Here is a 15,746-nt window from a genome sequence, read left to right on the forward strand (position 1 = left end):
TAGCATCGGATACCTTTTCAGGCATTGCAGACTGAGCTTTAACCGGATGGCCACGCTGTCCTCCACCAGGTTTTGGCTTTGCCACGCGTTTTGGGCAAGATACGGGCCCGGCAGATGGAACCTGTGGCGATGTTGATGCCTGCTGCGGCCCCTCCTCCTCCTCTGCTTCAGAACTGCTGCCGCCTGCACCCTGTTCCCCCAATGGCTGCCAATCGGGGTCAAGAACTGGGTCATCTAATAACTCTTCTTGTACCTCCTGCGCAACTTCGTCTGTGTCACCGTGTCGTTCGGTGGTATAGCGTTCGTGATGGGGCAACATAGTCTCATCAGGGTCTGATTCTTGATCAGCACCCTGCGAGGGCAATGTTGTGGTCTGAGTCAAAGGACCAGCATAGTAGTCTGGCTGTGGCTGTGCGTCAGTGCACTCCATGTCAGATTCAATTTGTAATGGGCATGGACTGTTAACTGCTTCACTTTCTAAGCCAGGGACGGTATGTGTAAAGAGCTCCATGGAGTAACCCGTTGTGTCGCCTGCTGCATTCTTCTCTGTTGTTGTTTTTGCTGAAGAGGACAAGGAAGTGACTTGTCCCTGACCGTGAACATCCACTAACGACGCGCTGCTTTTACTTTTACCAGTTTCACGAGAGGAGGCAAAAGAGCTAGAGGCTGAGTCAGCAAGATAAGCCAAAACTTGCTCTTGCTGCTCCGGCTTTAAAAGCGGTTTTCCTAATCCCAGAAAAGGGAGCGTTCGAGGCCTTGTGTAGCCGGACGACGAACCTGGCTCCACAGCTCCAGACTTAGGTGCAATATTTTTTTCCCCACGACCACCTGATGCTCCACCACTACCACTACCCTCATTACCAGCTGACAATGAACGCCCCCGGCCACGACCTCTTCCACTAGACTTCCTCATTGTTTTAAAAACGTAACCAAACTAACGTTATTTGTTGCAGTCACACAACTTACACGGTGAGCTATAACTTCAGTATGATTTAGCTACCCCTTTACAGGTTGGTGAGACCACAGCGAAAATCAGGCCCAATGTTACACACTCTTTTTTTGGTGGCTGCAAATTAGAGAGATGCCCCACACGCAGGACTGTCACTGAAGCACAAATGTTAATATTAATGTCACACTATTATTTTTTTTTTATTTTTATTTTTTTCAGGAACACTTTAGAAACCCCCCCAAAAAAAAAACATTGATTTTTGCAGGGAGAATTTAGAAAACAAATGTAACAAACTATATGCTTTCTATGGGCCACTGAGTGAGAGATGACGCACACAGGAATCAGGAGTGGCACACAAGCCCAGAGGCCAATATTTTTCTACCAATGATTGATGGAGTTATTTTCTCTGGTAGATTTTGGAACCCAAATCAAGGAAAAAAAATATAGGCTTTCTATGGACCACAATTGGAGAGAGAGAGAGAGAGAGAGATGGCACACCCAGGAGTCAAGACTGGCACACAAGCAGAAAGGCCAATATTAATCTCCCACTGTTTTTTTTTTTTTTTTTTTTTTTTCAGGGAGACTTTAGAAAAAAAAATAATAAAAAAAATATGATTTTATCAGGAAGAATTTAGAAACCAAATAAAATAAAATGATTTTTTCAGGGAGAATTTATAAAACAAATAAAACCAAAAATAGGCGTTCTATGGCCCACTGACTGAGAGATGACGCACCCAGGAGTCAAGACTGGCACACAAGCAGAAAGGCCAATATTAATCTCCCACTGTTTTTTTTTTTTTTTTTTTTTTTTCAGGGAGACTTTAGAAAAAAAAATAATAAAAAAAATATGATTTTATCAGGAAGAATTTAGAAACCAAATAAAATAAAATGATTTTTTCAGGGAGAATTTATAAAACAAATAAAACCAAAAATAGGCGTTCTATGGCCCACTGACTGAGAGATGACGCACACAGGAATCAGGAGTGGCACACAAGCCCAGAGGCCAATATTTTTCTACCAATGATTGATGGAGTTATTTTCTCTGGTAGATTTTGGAACCCAAATCAAGGAAAAAAAATATAGGCTTTCTATGGACCACAATTGGAGAGAGAGAGAGAGAGAGAGAGAGAGAGAGAGAGAGAGAGATGGCACACCCAGGAGTCAAGACTGGCACACAAGCAGAAAGGCCAATATTAATCTCCCACTGTTTTTTTTGGTTGTTTTTTTTTTTTTTTTTTCAGGGAGACTTTAGAAAAAAAAATAATAAAAAAAATATGATTTTATCAGGAAGAATTTAGAAACCAAATAAAATAAAATGATTTTTTCAGGGAGAATTTATAAAACAAATAAAACCAAAAATAGGCGTTCTATGGCCCACTGACTGAGAGATGACGCACCCAGGAGTCAAGACTGGCACACAAGCAGAAAGGCCAATATTAATCTCCCACTGTTTTTTTTTTTTTTTTCAGGGAGACTTTAGAAAAAAAAATAATAAAAAAAATATGATTTTGTCAGGAAGAATTTAGAAACCAAATAAAATAAAATGATTTTTTCAGGGAGAATTTAGAAAACAAATAAAACCAAAAATAGGCGTTCTATGGCCCACTGACTAAGAGAGAGAGAGAGAGATGGAACGCTTAGTACTGGCACACAAGCCCAAAGGGCAATATTAATCTCCCTTTTTTTTTCCAGGGAGAATTTCTAAAACCCCCCCAAAAAAAAAAATAGGCTTTCTATGGCCCACTATTTGTGAGAGAGATGGGACGCTCAGGACTGGCACAGATGGCACGCTCAGGACTGGCACAGAAGCCCAGAGGCCAATATTAATCTCCCTTTTTTTCTGGGAGAATTTATAAAACCAAAAAAATATTTAAATAGGCTTTCTATGGCCCACTATTTGTGAGAGAGATGGCACGCTCAGGACTGGCACAGATGGCACGCTCACAACTGGCACACAAGCCCAGAGGCCAATATTAATCTCCCTTTTTTCAGGGAAAATTTATAAAACCAAAAAAAAAATTAAATAGGCTTTCTATGGCCCACTATTTGTGAGAGAGATGGCACGCTCAGGACTGGCACAGATGGCACGCTCACAACTGGCACACAAGCCCAGAGGCCAATATTAATCTCCCTTTTTTCAGGGAAAATTTATAAAACAAAAAAAAAAAATTAAATAGGCTTTCTATGGCCCACTATTTGTGAGAGAGATGGCACGCTCAGGACTGGCACAGATGGCACGCTCACAACTGGCACACAAGCCCAGAGGCCAATATTAATCTCCCTTTTTTTCAGGGAGAATTTATAAAACCAAAAAAAAAATTAAATAGGCTTTCTATGGCCCACTATTTGTGAGAGAGATGGCACGCTCAGGGCTGGCACAGATGGCACGCTCAGGACTGGCACACAAGCCCAGAGGCCAATATTAATCTCCCTTTTTTTCAGGGAGAATTTATAAAACCCCCAAAAAAATAAAATAGGCTTTCTATGGCCCACTATTTGTGAGAGAGATGGCACACTCAGGACTGGCACACAAGCCCAAAGGCCAATATTAATCTCCCACTGTATTTTTATCAGGGAGAATTTATACACCCCACAAAAAAAAATACAGAAAAATGAAAAGGCTTTCTATGGCCCACTATGTGAGAGAGATGGCACACACAGGGATGGCACTCTAGCAGAAATGCCAAATTGCCAATCTTAATCTCCCACCAAAAAAAAAAAAAAAAAAAACACAGGGAATGTCCTACAATTACTATCTCCCTGCCTGCAGTAATCTCAGCCAGGTATGGCAGGCAGCTACTATCTCCCTGCCTGCAGTAATCTCAGCCAGGTATGGCAGGCAGCAATAAGGAGTGGACTGATGCACAAATGAAATAAAAAGTGTGGACAAACAAAAAAGATAGCTGTGCAGAAAGGAAGGAACAAGAGGATTTGTGCTTTGAAAAAAGCAGTTGGTTTGCACAGCGGCGTACACACAGCAATGCAGCTATCAGGGAGCCTTCTAGGGCAGCCCAATGAGCTACAGCGCTGAGGGGAAAAAAAAAAAAAAAAACTTCCACTGTCCCTGCACACCGAGGGTGGTGTTGGACAGTGCAAATCGCTGCAGCACAAGCGGTTTTGTGGTTAATGGACCCTGCCTAACGCTATCCCTGCTTCTGACAAAGCGGCAGCAACCTCTCCCTAAGCTCAGATCAGCAGCAGTAAGATGGCGGTCGGCGGGAACGCCTCTTTATAGCCCCTGTGACGTCGCAGACAGCAAGCCAATCACTGCAATGCCCTTCTCTAAGATGGTGGGGACCAGGACCTATGTCATCACGCTGCCCACACTCTGCGTTTACCTTCATTGGCTGAGAAATGGCGCTTTTCGCGTCATTGAAACGCGACTTTGGCGCGAAAGTCGCGTACCGCATGGCCGACCCCGCACAGGGGTCGGATCGGGTTTCATGAAACCCCGACTTAGCCAAAAGTCGGCGACTTTTGAAAATGTTCGACCCGTTTCGCTCAACCCTAATGCAGATCACTGTAATTGCTGTCAGTCATAAATACTTTATTTTACATTAGTTTACTCCATTTAAGTTCCACCTCTTTGGGCTGCAGCTATTAAATCTCATATTCACTTTTTAAATCCAATCATATATCCATTCAATAATTTTCTTGTAATGAGAATTACATTACAATTTATAGCCTAATCATGCTTATTGCCATTGTTTTCTAAAAAGCGTTCTTCAATAAAGTTAATTATTTAGAGATTTGTATTACATATTGTCATATACTTACTAAACAATGAAAACTTTATTCAATCAGGAGACTTCCACAGCTTCCGAGCAGAAGGAAGGGGCTAAGGAGAGTTTAGTGCAGAGAGCTTTGGGCACTTGCAATCGTTACACTTGAGGTAGTAAAATGTGGATTTCTCACTCATGCAATCCCTGAACATCCTCCTCGGTATGTTTACTCTGCTCCTCTGTTGCAAGCAGTACTCATAAGTGCTAACAGACTCGATTAACCCCTTTCTGACATCTGACATACTATCCCGTCGAGGTGGTATGGGCCCATATGACTACCGACGGGATAGTACGTCATCACCGATCAGCCGCGCTCACGGGGGGAGCGCGGCCGATCGGGGCCGGGTGTCAGCTGACTATCGCAGCTGACATCCGGCACTATGTGCCAGGAGCGGTCATGGACCGCTCCTGGTACATTAACTCCTACATTAACTCATTAACTCAAGGATGATCGCAGTGTTCCAGCGGCACAGTGAAGCATCACACAAGGAGAGGGCTCCCTGCGTGCTTCCCTGAGACCCTCGGAGCAACGCTATGTGATGGCGTTGCTCCGAGGGTCTCCTACCTCCCTGCAGGCCCGGATCCAAAATTGCTGCGGGGTGCCTTCCGGGTCCTGCAGGGAGGTGGTTTTCAAGCACCTGCTCAGAGCAGGCGCCGGGAAGCCCTCCTGCAGTGCTTGTCAGATCGCTGATCTGACACAGTCCACTGCAAAGTGTCAGATCAGCGATCTGTCACTTTACTGTGATGTCCCCCCTTGGAGCAATGTAAAAAAGTAATATTTACTTGTGTAAAAAAATATATAATAAATTCCTAAATAAAGAAAAAATATCTATATTGTTCCAATAAATACATTTCTTTATCTAAATAAAAAAAACAATAAAAGTACACATATTTAGTATTGCCACGTCAGTAACGACCCGACCTATAAAACTGTCCCACTAGTTAACCCTTTCAGTGAACACCGTAAAAAAAAGAAAAAAAAGGAGGCAAAAAATAACACTTTATTATCATACCGCCAATCAAAAAGTGGATCAAAAAGACGAATATAAATAACCATGGTACCGCTGAAAACATCATCTTGTCCCGCAAAAACGAGCCACCATACAGCATCATCAATGATAAAATAAAAAAGTTATAGTCCTCAGAATAAAGCGATGCAAAAATTATTATTTTTTATATAAAATAGTTTTTATCGTCAAAACAAAAAAAATGATATAAATGAGGTATCGCTGTAATCGTTCTGACCCAAAGAATAGAACTGCTTTATCAATTTTACCAAACGTGGAACGGTATAAGCACCCCCCCAAAAGAAATTCATGAATAGCTGTTTTTTGTTCATTCTACCTCAAAATAAAAAGCGATCAAAAAATGTCACGTACCCGAAGATGGTACCATTAAAAACGGCAATTCGTCCTGCAAAAAACAAAACCTCACATGACTCTGTGGACCAAAATATGGAAAAATTATAGCTCTCAAAATGTGGAGATTGAAAACCTATTTTTTGCAATAAAAAGCGTCTTTTAGTGTGTGACGGCTGCCAATCATAAAAATCCGCTAAAAAAAGCTATAAAAGTAAATCAAACCCCCCTTCATCACCCCCTTAGTTAGGGAAAAATAATAAAATTAAAAAAAATGTATTTATTTCCATTCTCCCATTAGGGTTAGGGTTAGGGTTGGGGCTAAAGTTAGGGTTAGGGTTAGGGATGGGGCTAATGTTAGGGTTAGGGTTGGGGCTAAAGTTAGGGTTGGGGCTAAAGTTAGGGTTAGGGTTGGGGCTAAAGTTAGGGTTAGGGTTAGGGTTGGGGCTAAAGTTAGGGTTAGGGTTGGGGCTAAAGTTAGGGTTGGGGTTAGGGTTGGGGCTACGGTTAGGGCTAAAGTTAGGGTTTGGATTACATTTACAGATGGGATTAGGGTTGGGATTAGGGTTAGGGATGTGGTTAGGGTTATGGTTGGGATTGGAGTTAAGGGTGTGTTTGGGTTAGGGTTTCGGTTAGAATTGGGGGGTTTCCACTGTTTAGGCACATCAGGGGCTCTCCAAATGCGACATGGCGTCCGATCTCCATTCCAGCCAATTCTGCGTTGAAAAAGTAAAACAGTGCTCTTTCCCTTCAGAGCTCTCCCGTGCGCCCAAACAGTGGTTTACCCCAACATATGGGGTATCACTGTACTCAGGACAAATTGAACAACTTTTGGGCTCCAATTTCTCCTGTTACCCTTGGGAAAATACAAAACTGGGGGCTAAAAAATAATTTGTGTGAAAAAAATGATTTTTTTATTTTCAAGGCTCTGCATTATAAACTGTAGTGAAACACTTTGGGGTTCAAAGTTCTCACAACACATCTAGATAAGTTCCTTGGGGGTCTAGTTTCCAATATGGGCTCACTTGTGGAGAGTTTCTACTGTTTAGGTACATCAGGGGATCTGCAAACGCAATGTGACGTCTGCAGACCAATCCATCTAAGTCTGCATTCCAAACGGCACACCTTCCCTTCTGAGCTCTGCCATGCGCCCAAATGGTGGTTCCCCCCACATATGGAGTGTCAGCGTACTCAGGACAAATTGGACAACAACTTTTGGGGTCCAATCTTTCCTGTTACCCTTGGGAAAATACAAAATTGGGGGCGAAAAAATCATTTTGTGGTTAAAAAAGAATTTTTATTTTCACGGCTCTGCGTTATAAACTGTAGTGAAACACTTAGAGGGTCAAAGTTTTCACAACACATCTAGATAAGTTCCTTAGGGGGTCTTCTTTCCAAAATGGTGTCACTTGTGGGGGGTTTCAATGTTTAGGCACATCGGGGGCTCTCCAAACACGACATGGTGTCCTATCTCAATTCCAGTCAATTTTGCATTGAAAAGTCAAATGGAGCTCCTTCCCTTCCGAGCTCTGTCATGTGCCCAAACATTGGTTTACCCCCACATATGGGGTATCAGCGTACTCAGGACAAATTGGACAACAACCGTTGGGGTCCAATTTCTCCTGTTACCCTTGGCAAAACAAAACAAATTGGAACTGAAGTAAATTTATTGTGAAAAAAGATAAATGTTCATTTTTTTTTTAAATATTCCAAAAATTCCTGTGAAACACCTGAAGGGTTAATAAACTTCTTCAATGTGGTTTTGAGTACCTTGAGATGTGCAGTTTTTAGAACGTTGTCACACTTTGGTATTTTCTATTATATAGACCCCTCAAAGTGACTTCAAATGTGATGTGGTCCCTAAAAAAAATGGTGTTGTAAAAATGAGAAATTGCTGGTAAACTTTTAACCCTTATAACTCCATAACAAAAAAAAATATTGGTTCCAAAATTTGTGCTGGTGTAAAGTAGACATATGGGAAATGTTACTTATTAAGTATTTTGTGCAACATATCTCTGTGATTTAAGGGCATAAAAATTAAAATTTGGAAAATTGCAAAATTTTCAACATTTTTGCCAATTTTCCATTGTTTTTCACAAATAAACGCAGGTAATACCAAAGAAATTTTACCACTATCATGAAGTACAATATGTCACGAGAAAACAGTGTCAGAATCATTAGGATCCGTTGAAGCGTTCCAGAGTTATAACCTCATAAAGGGACAGTGGTCAGATTTGTAAAAATTGCCCGGTCATTAACGTGCAAGCCACCCTTGGGGTAAAGGGGTTAAAGGGCATCTATCAACAGAATCAACCCCTCTAAGCCATATATATGGGATATAGGTCATGGAAGGTTGATTAAGATGATACACTGACATTTGTGATCTGATATTTTATTCCAGAGAAATCCACAATCTTCTTAATATGTAAATGACCTGTTAAGATCTATGGGCCGCACATAGATCTTCCTGAGAATTTATTGCTAAGCTTAGTTTTAGCCAAAAATGCATGCATTTAAATAAAAATTAATTGCCCCCAAAAGTGTCCATATTCTATAAAGAGAACCTTTCACAACTTTTGTCATTATAAACTTTTTTTTGCATTTTTATTTTTTCCACTCCTTTGAAGAGCTACAGGTAGCTTAAATATTCTGATTTGATCAGCTGTCATGTACCCCTAACAGTCGGAGGTGTAATCACTATCCACCCACAGCTGTTAACATGTTAAATGATGCTGTCAATCTCTGACAGTGATATTTAACATGATCGCGAGTCACAAACCCAGAACCATCAGCACCCATGTTACATGATCGTGGTGCGCAGATGGGTTGGCATAACAACCAGGAGTCTGCAGAAGACCCCCACGCTTGTCATTGCTGACCTGCTGTGAATGCTAGTGCATTCATAGGAGATGATCATTTCAGGCGATCAGATGAGAAAAAAAACGGCGTAACAAGAAAAAAAATGAAATCGCCAGAATTATGTTTCTTTATCTCTGCAACATTGCAATAACGATCAAAGGCGATCAAAGCATTGTATCTACCCCATAATGGTATCAATAAAATTGTCAGCTCAGTGCACAAATAAGCCCATCACTTAGCACCAGAACCTGAAACATGGAGATGCTAGGAGTCTCAGAAAATTATGTCATTTTTTTTTTACAAACTTTTGAATTTTTTTAACCAACTAAATGAAAAAGAAGCTATACAATTTGGTATCTGCAAACTCATAATAACCTGGAGAATCATAATGGCAGGTCAGTTTTAGCATTTAGTGAACATGACAAATTGCCTTTTAGGCTACATTCAGCCCTCTTTTCATTTGTTATCTCTTTTTCATGATAGTCTAAAAGTGAAGCAGAAAAACTTCAATTCTATAGCAATAAAATGGAACACGGAACACTCCTGTCTTGTGTGAATACAACCAAATTGAAAGCTAATCAGTCAACATAAAGTGTGTCCTTGGAGGGGCCCAATCTCTGGTGATTAGTAATCTAATATATAAAGCTGAATGTGTGTGTGTGTGTGTTTGTCCGGGATTGGCATCAGCACCGTCGCAGCTACAGCCACAAAATTTTGCACAGTCACACGTCTGGACCCTGAGCGTCATAGCGTCATAGGCTATGTTGTGAGGCAAAATTTTACCCCGCACGTTCCAATTCACCAAACAATTTTGCCCCTATATACATAATGAGGAAAAAGTGAAAGGAAAAGTGTTGGAGGCAAATTGACAGCTGCCACATGTGAACAAGGGGGACTTAAAGAGTGAGAGCGATGGCGCCAAAGAGTATATACCGTACAGTTGCTAAGGTGGGGCCCCGACATGGGATACTCACCACACACGGGGATATGAACACACACACAAAATGCGCCACATACTACCACGTGCTTGAACACATATCACCCTCAGCACACATTTCACCACACATACACCAACCTCACCACATAAAAGTTGAAACACAAAAGTCACCGCTCAAAACTCGCCACGTGCAAAACTCGCCACATGCAAAACTAGGCTCACGCAAAACTAGCCACACGTGCAAAACTCACCTCATGGAAAACTCGCCACACGCAAAACTTGCATGCGCGGAAAAATTGCCACATGCACAAAAGTTGCAACACATGCAAAAGTTGCCTCACACAAAACTTGCACCACACATAAAACTCGCCACGTGCAAAACTCGCCATGCGCAAAACTTGCTGCACACAACTTGCTACACTAACCTGTCACATGCAACTCGACACACAAAAAGTTGCTACACGCATGTCGCCACACAAAACTCATCTCACAAAAGTCGCTACATGTATGTCGCCACACACAACTCAACACACACAACTTGACACATGAAACTCGTCCTAAAACACACACAAGTCTGGTATTATCCTTCAAAAATAAAAATCTGATTAATAAGCAGACAAACTACAAGAGCAACAACTGTACCATATAGGAAATACGTCAGCTGTCAGTCACATGACCTGTCTATTATGTGTATGTGTGAGCTAATATATACTGCCAGGGGGAGGGCTTCCTGTTGGCTGGGGATTTATCAGGCTGCCAATTTAGCTTACAAATACTGAGGTAAAAATACTGAGCAAATAACGTGTGAATGAGGTCTAATACAGGAGGAGATGACACACAGGTGTTTACTATATATAAGGGAGATGACAAACATGTATATACTGAGGGGAAAATGAGAGGTGTGAGGTGAAAATGAGAGGTGTGAAGTGAAAATGAAAAGGTGTGAGTGCAAAATGAGAGGAGTGAGGGAAAATAGTGGAGTGATCGGAAAATGACAGATGTGAGGTCGAAATGACAAGTGTTAGGGGGGAATGAGAGGAGTGAGGGGGAATGAGAGGAGTGAGGGGGAAATAAGAGGAGTGATGGGAAAATAAGAGAAGTGAGGTACTATAACTAACCACAGATATTTACTATGCCCAGGCAATGCCGGGCTCTTCAGCTAGACTAATATATAAAGCTGAATGTGTGTGTGTACAGTTAGGGCCAGAAATATTTGGACAGTGACACAAGTTTTGTTATTTTAGCTGTTTACAAAAACATGTTCAGAAATACAATTATATATAATATGGGCTGAAAGTGCAAAATCCCAGCTGCAATATGATAGTTTCCACATCCAAATCGGAGAAAGGGTTTAGGAATCATAGCTCTGTAATGCATAGCGTCCTCTTTTTCAAGGGACCAAAAGTAATTGGACAATGGACTCTAAGGGCTGCAATTAACTCTGAAGGCGTCTCCCTCGTTAACCTGTAATCAATGAAGTAGTTAAAAGGTCAGGGGTGGATTCCAGGTGTGTGGTTTTGCATTTGGAAGCTGTTGCTGTGAGCAGACAACATGCGGTCAAAGGAACTCTCAATTGAGGTGAAGCAGAACATCCTGAGGCTGAAAAAAAAGAAAAAATCCATCAGAGAGATAGCAGACATGCTTGGAGTAGCAAAATCAACAGTTGGGTACATTCTGAGAAAAAAGGAATTGACTGGTGAGCTTGGGAACTCAAAAAGGCCTGGGCGTCCACGGATGACAACAGTGGTGGATGATCGCCGCATACTTAATTTGGTGAAGAAGAACCCGTTCACAACATCAACTGAAGTCCAGAACACTCTCAGTGAAGTAGGTGTATCTGTCTCTAAGTCAACAGTAAAGAGAAGACTCCATGACAGTAAATACAAAGGGTTCACATCTAGATGCAAACCATTCATCAATACCAAAAATAGACAGGCCAGAGTTAAATTTGCAGAAAAACACCTCAAGAAGCCAGCTCAGTTCTGGAAAAGTATTCTATGGACAGATGAGACAAAGATCAACCTGTACCAGAATGATGGGAAGAAAAAAGTTTGGAGAAGAAAGGGAACGGCACATGATCCAAGGCACACCACATCCTCTGTAAAACATGGTGGAGGCAACGTGATGGCATGGACATGCATGGCTTTCAATGGCACTGGGTCACTTGTGTTTATTGATGACATAAGAGCAGACAAGAGTAGCCGGATGAATTCTGAAGTGTACCGGGATATACTTTCAGCCCAGATTCAGCCAAATGCTGCAAAGTTGATTGGATGGCGCTTCATAGTACAGATGGACAATGACCCCAAGCATACATCCAAAGCTACCCAGGAGTTCATGAGTGCCAAAAAGTGGAACATTCTGCAATGGCCAAGTCAATCTCCAGATCAAAACCCAATTGAGCATGCATTTCACTTGCTCAAATCCAGACTTAAGACGGAAAGACCCACAAACAAGCAAGACCTGAAGGCTGCGGCTGTAAAGGCCTGGCAAAGCATTAAGAAGGAGGAAACCCAGCGTTTGGTGATGTCCATGGGCTCCAGACTTAAGGCAGTGATTGCCTCCAAAGGATTTGCAACAAAATATTGAAAATAAAAATATTTTGTTTGGGTTATGTTTATTTGTCCAATTACTTTTGACCTCCTAAAATGTGGAGTGTTTGTAAAGAAATGTGTACAATTCCTACATTTTCTATCAGATATTTTTGTACAACCCTTCAAATTAAACGTTACAATCTGCACTTGAATTCTGTTGTAGAGGTTTCATTTCAAATCCAATGTGGTGGCATGCAAAGCCCAACTCGCGAAAATTGTGTCACTGTCCAAATATTTCTGGCCCTAACTGTATGTATGTGTGTGTATGTCCGGAATTGGCATCTGCACTGTCGCTGCTACAGCCACAAAATTTTGCACAGTCACACATCTGGACCCCGAGAGCGTCTTAGGCTATGTTGTGAGGCAAAATTTTAACCCCGCGCATTCCAATTCACCAAACAATTTTGCCCCTATCTACATAATGGGAAAAAAGTGAAAGGCAAAGTGTTGGAGGCAAATTGACAGCCAGGAGGAGATGGTATACAGGTATATACTATATACAGGGGAGATTATATACAGCTATATATTATATACAGTAGGAGATGACATACAGGTATATACTATATACAGGGAGATGACTTACAGGTATATCTAATATATAAAGCTGAATGTGTGTGTGTATGTCCGGGATTGGCATCTGCACCGTCACAGCTACAGCCACAAAATTTTGCACAGTCACACGTCTGGACCCTGAGAGCGTCATAGGCTATGCTGTGAGGCGAAATTTTAACCCAGCGCGTTCCAATTCACCAAACAATTTTGCTCCTATATACATAATGGAGGAAAAGTGAAAGGAAAAGTGTTGGAGGCAAATTGACAACTGCCAGATGTGAACAAGGGGGACTTAAAGAGTGAGAACGATGGCGCCAAAGAGTATATACCGTACAGTTGCTAAGGTGGGGCCCCGACATGGGATACTCACCACACACGGGGATATGAACACACACACAAAATGCGCCACACACTACCACGTGCTTGAACACATATCACCCTCAGCACACATTTCGCCACACATACACCAACCTCACCACATAAAAGTCGAAACACAAAAGTCACCGCTCAAAACTCGCCAAGCGCAAAACTCGCCACATGCAAAACTAGGCTCACGCAAAACTAGCCACACGTGCAAAACTCATCTCATGGAAAACTCGCCACACGCAAAACTTGCACACGCGGAAAAATTGTCACATGCACAAAAGTTGCAACACATGCAAAAGTTGCCTCACACAAAACTTGCACATACTCAAAACGCACCACACATAAAACTCGCCAGGCGCAAAACTCGCCATGCGCAAAACTTGCTATGCGCAAAACTTGCTGCACACAACTTGCTACACTAACCTGTCACATGCAACTCGACACACAAAAAGTTGCTACACGCATGTCGCCACACAAAAACTCATCTCACAAAAGTCGCTACATGTATGTCGCCACACGCAACTCAACACACACAACTTGACATATGAAACTCGCCCTAAAACACACACAAGTCTGGTATTATCCTTCAAAAATAAAAATCTGATTAATAAGCAGACAAACTAAAAGAGCAACAACTGTACCGTATAGGAAATACGGCCGCTGTCAGTCACATGACCTGTCTATTATGTGTATGTGTGAGCTAATATATACTGCCAGGGGAGGGCTTCCTGTTGGCTGGGGATTTATCAGGCTGCCAATTTAGCTTACAAATACTGAGGTAAAAATACTGAGCAAATAACGTGTGAACGAGGTCTAATACAGGAGGAGATGACACACAGGTATATACTATATACAGGAGGAGATGACACACAGGTATATACTATATACAGGGGAGATGCACACACATATATACTATATACAGGGGAGATGACACAGAGGTATATACTATATACAGGAGGAGATGACATACAGGTATATACTATATACAGGAGGAGATGACACACACATATATACTATATACAGGGGAGATGACACACAGGTATATACTATATACAGGAGGAGATGACACACTGGTATATACTATATACAGGGGAGATGACATACAGCAGGTATATGCTATTTACAGGGGAGATGACATACAAGTGTATACTATATATAAGGGAGATGACAAACATGTATATACTGAGGGGAAAATGAGAGGTGTGAGGTGAAAATGAAGGGTGTGAGGTGAAAATGAAAAGGTGTGAGTGCAAAATGAGAGGAGTGAGGGAAAATAGTGGAGTGATCGGAAAATGACAGATGTGAGGTCGAAATGACAAGTGTTAGGGGGAATGAGAGGAGTGAGGAGGAATGAGAAGAGTGAGGGGAAAATATGAGGAGTGAGGGGGAAAATGAGAGGTGTAAGGGAGAAAATGAGAGATGTGAGGGGAAAATGAGAGGCGTGATGGGAAAATAAGAGAAGTGAGGTGCAATAACTAACCACAGATATTTACTATGCCCAGGCAACGCCGGGCTCTTCAGCTAGTGTATCTATAAAAAACATATTATGTAAATGCAAATATCTTTTACAACGTATATCTGTAGATATGACATAATTACATTATTACCCTTGTGCAAACTTATACATCATTAATAACATTGATGTGGATTTTAGATAAGCTATGTTTAGACTACACGATCTGCAGCCATTAAATGACCATCGATCGGCCATATGTTAGGTAGTTTTATAAATATCCGCTTAGACAAGCCAACCATCTTCCAAATAGCCCCTGACATTGGAGGCAGGTGGCAAAATTTTGCACACATAGAATTTGGCACTTCAAGGCAACCACCCAAACTTCACTGCTCTTGGTAGTTTTTATTACATGCACCATAACTGAAATCACCACAAAATATATTACCTGTGTCACCAGTATGAAGTGATTCCTTAGTTTTTTTTTAGAATTATATTACAGCTCCAAAAGTCACCTCATTCTAAGACTAGAGTAAACAATAGTAGTTCTGGGCCTAGGCTCATAAACCTTGTGGGCCTAAGCAATGGATTCTCTCTTCTGGCAAAAGTCATTGATATTTTTTTTAAATATATAGGTATACTGTATTTTTTCATAATTGACAGAAAATGTAATTTATTACATTATGATATTGTCATACTTTAAAATAACAATATATCTTTGCAGATTATAAATCCTATTCTTAGTATGTCCTCAAATTCTCAATATAATTAATTAATCCTGTCTGACATTTGAGCATTATGAGTTTTTTCTACAGACATAGCAGGTTGAAACCAAATATTTGGCGCTGAACCATGTTGTTAGTCTTTAATCCAGAGCATTGAAACATGTAGGTTAA

General features: G+C 41.3%; 1 protein-coding gene across 1 annotated transcript in view; it reads right to left on the reverse strand.

Moving 5' to 3' along the window:
* PHEX (phosphate regulating endopeptidase X-linked) overlaps positions 1 to 15,746 on the reverse strand; it is a 467,693-nt gene that overhangs the window by 141,201 nt on the left and 310,746 nt on the right. The gene's annotated exons all lie outside the window — the stretch shown is intronic.

Source organism: Ranitomeya imitator, chromosome 3, assembly GCF_032444005.1.
Source record: "Ranitomeya imitator isolate aRanImi1 chromosome 3, aRanImi1.pri, whole genome shotgun sequence".
Lineage (NCBI taxonomy): Eukaryota > Metazoa > Chordata > Amphibia > Anura > Dendrobatidae > Ranitomeya > Ranitomeya imitator.